The sequence below is a fragment of the Hoplias malabaricus genome, chromosome 13 (genome assembly GCF_029633855.1).
Source record: "Hoplias malabaricus isolate fHopMal1 chromosome 13, fHopMal1.hap1, whole genome shotgun sequence".
NCBI classification, from domain to species: Eukaryota; Metazoa; Chordata; class Actinopteri; order Characiformes; family Erythrinidae; genus Hoplias; species Hoplias malabaricus.
The window spans coordinates 14,860,837-14,864,579 of NC_089812.1; the positions used below are offsets into that span (position 1 = coordinate 14,860,837).

A 3,743-nucleotide genomic window follows, 5' to 3' on the forward strand; every position below is an offset into this window, starting at 1 on the left:
GTTGCTCTGCATACTTTGTTAGTTCCCTCTCTCCCTGTTCTTCAATGGTCAGGACACCATCTGTGTGATCTATCATCTTAATATCACCTTAATGTGTGTTGTGCTGCTACAAGTGGATCAGACACAGCAGTGCTGCTGGAGTTTTTAAACCCCTCTCTCTTACTGCTGCATTGAGAATAAAATCCAGCCAACAGTGCGCTCCATTGTTGATCCACTCCAACTCCAATTTTCTCTCTGTCTTTTAATCATTTTAAACTTCAGTTTTGAAAATCCCTGGACGTGAAACACACAAAGTGTGGTCTCTGGCATTTGCACAGCACTTATATGCAGACCCTCAGCACAAATCCCTAATTTAAACATGAAAGGTTTGTTTGTATGTGTGCATACGTGGTCTATCATTGTGGAAAGTGTATTAGAAGCAGATCTGGACAGAGACAAGCTTCATTTGAAGGTGATGAGACAGCAGTATTTCTTCAGCTGCCCCTATAAACAGGCTCACCCAGCCACAGTGACGCACACGTTTATAAGACCTGTTGTTTTGTAGAAGTTGTTTGTTGGCTTGAAAACTACCTGTCGGTCTAAACAGAGACTCCTTTTGCTTAAACCTTCTGTAATCCATCTATAAAAATGCAGTACTTTAGTCTTCACATCTCGGATCAGTGCAGATTCTCTGTATCTAGATATTCTCAAGATATCATATGTTTGTAATTAGATATAAATCAATGCAAAACGTACACACGATGGGAACATATGGGAATCAGGGAATGCTAATCTACCAAGATAAGAATCAGGCAAAGCCAAGGGCGAGACTGGAGTGCGTGTATATGTTTAGCATTGAAAACTTCATGTACAAAGGTGTCAGCATCAACAGTAAAGAGACTAAAAGGCCTTCTGACACAGAGAGGGAGAAGTGGTGCATTAGAAATAGGCTAAAGGCATTAGAAAGCTTCCGAAAGTTGAGAGCAGTTAATCTGTGATCATTTATTTATAAGCGCAAACTGTCAATTCCCATATCTAGTGTAATACATCAGTGATTTGTGCTGGAGAGCCGAGGCTGCTCCAGAGTGCACAGAGTAGACAGTGGAATTGAGAACTGACCACAGGTCACATTAACCTCTCTGCAATCCTTCCAGCCCGGAAACATCGTCTTCTTACGTTCTTGTAACTGAAGACGCTTTCTATAATCGTTTATTTGGGGTCAGTAGATTATAAAAGTGTGTTCATTTTTGATTTGACAATGCTACTGTAAAATGATCTAAAAAATAAATTATAAATGACCTAAAAAATTAATTATAAGCATAAAATAATATTATTTTTATCCTGCCAATATATTTTAGATATAAATATATAAATAAAAAAGGCTGAGATTATTAACATACCACCAACACTATTAACATAATATTATTAAGATTTTTATTATTTGCATCCATCTTTTTTTGCATGATTTGGAGCTGATGTAAACACTGAAGAGCTGAGAAACGTGGAGAAGAAGCAACAACATTTCCACCGTCCAAACTTCCCAGTGTAGAGAGGGATGGACTGGGGAGAGGGTGATTACGTAATGCGGTGCTCTGAGGCTGTGGATGAGAGACCGGTTTCTGGGGTTCAGGCCTGGGTTTAGTGTGGAATAAACCCCGTATATCACAGAGATATTCTAAGTTAAATAACGGGTTTGTCAGCTCGGTGGAGGCCTGTCTGTCTGTCTGTCTGTCTGCCCATCTGTCTGTCGCAGCTCACTCCAACCAAACCATGACACAGCACTGATGAATGCCCCACAGCACCAACACAGAAAGCTTGACACAAACACGAATAAACACAGTTTTGCTCCATTTCCCTACGTCTAACAGCGGCATCAGTTTCTGGAAAGTTGCCGAGGCTAAATTAGAATATTAATACTAACACTAACAGCCCTAATAACAAACCCAATAGTCGCGCCCTTTTGCAGGTACCGCTCGAGACCGTTCAACAAAACTCAACAAAACGGCGGCAAACCTGTGTTTCAATATGTGTTTGATTGCTCTTACCGTCCAGAAGCGAGTGACTCGTCGTTTCTACGAGAAACACGTTCACAGGGAGCTGCAGTGACCGTGTGTGTGTGTGTGTATGTGTATGTGTATGTGTGTGTGTATCGTCTCCTCCCCACGCTCCGGTACTGATGATGAGTGATTCACAAAAAGACTCGTTCTCTGAGTCGACTCACAAACACAACTGAATCATTGTGTTGACTCCTCTTATCATTAGTGAATGCAACTACATTAAAGTGCACACATTTTAGGCACAGATGTTCAGTTACACACACACACACACACACACACACACACACACACTTTCTCTACAGACAATCACTGTCAATTGAATGGATCATTGGAAAATCTACACAATATCTCCAATATCAAGCGTTTCTGCAAGATTTGTTGTAAGTTTATAGCCTAGGGTGTCCAGACGTGCTCTTTTACCCGGACATGTCCTCTTTTTTAGACTTAAAAAAATGTCCGGGCGGAATTTCACAAACGTTCTGGATTTTGTTTTTCTAGAGTTTACATAGAACTTCGAGAAGCGTTTCGTTCACAAACTAGTCCCGCCCTCCCCTACTCCGATTGGTTCGCTTGAGTGAGAAGGGGGCGTGGTGAAGTAGCCTAACATCTTCTGATTGGACGGTCTGACTGTAGAGCTACCGTTATTGGTCGATGACCTTCTCTGTAAACATTTAATTGGTCAGTCTGCACGTCAGTAGTCCTTGTTTACGTCAGGCAAAGCTCAGGTACCTACCCTCAGTTCGAGCAGCTATGCTGAAACGTAAATGTAAGTTCTCGGATGAATTAAAAAAGAAATTCCCATGTATTGTGTAGCAAATAAAGGTGTAAAGGACCTAAAAGCACACATAGGTTCAGCTAAGCATACAACGGCAGCGAGGGGGGATAGCAAACATCACCTAAACTCATCCCTCCAGAGAAGTGCATTTGAGTAGTTTATACAACTACAGTAAGTGACATTAAACAAGTTATGTGTGAGCAATTAACCGTGTTTACAACGCTTAAATATCAACAGCAGGTATCATTTGCACAACTTAGTTTCACTCTTCTGTTGCAATATCCATTTAAAAGTACACATAAGATCGACTAAACGGTTTTTCCCAAAAGAATCGACTCCTTAAAATGAATCATTAGCTAATGCAGCCGCTCAATGCGCGTCACTATGAACCGTTATCGTGTTTCCCACCTTTATTCCGGCGGACAGCCGGGGAGTATGAACTAAGAGCCAATCATAATCGGGGAGGCTGGACACTAACAGCCAATCAGAGCGCAGGAGGGCCATGGCTTGTCGTGAAACGGGTGGGGATGAGAAGACCTGCGTTGACCAATCGGAGAGCTGAGCGCAAGATGCAGGACTGAGCGCATGACGTCATTGCGTTTCACTGATAGGGTGATCATTATGGAGCACGTCAATTAATTTAATTAATAAATTAATTAATTACATTAATTTAAACCCTTTAAAACCACTTTAAAACGTTATGGACTTGATTTAAGGCACTTTAAAATAGTTAAATGTTTGCAGGGTAACAGACGTAATATTAAAACACTGCATTATTAGAAATCTTATTATTTTTAAATATTTGACAAATAATTTATCTTAAATTATTTTTAATACCATTTTAAAAGTACAAAGTGGGTGTGGTTTTAAACAAATGACTGGACTGTAGAGTAATCCAGAAAAGCTGATGTCGATTAGATTCCTGCAGCAAA

At 40.6% G+C, this 3,743-nt stretch overlaps 1 protein-coding gene across 2 annotated transcripts in view; it reads right to left on the reverse strand.

Moving 5' to 3' along the window:
• The window catches only part of LOC136664837 (amyloid beta precursor protein binding family B member 2), a 51,261-nt gene extending 49,135 nt beyond the window's left edge, over positions 1-2,126 (reverse strand). For both annotated transcript variants that reach the window (XM_066642280.1, XM_066642279.1), the window contains exon 1: positions 2,025-2,126. The gene's annotated coding sequence lies outside the window, so the exon portion shown is untranslated. The remainder of the gene's footprint in view (positions 1-2,024) is intronic.
• Positions 2,127-3,743: the final 1,617 nt, after the last annotated feature.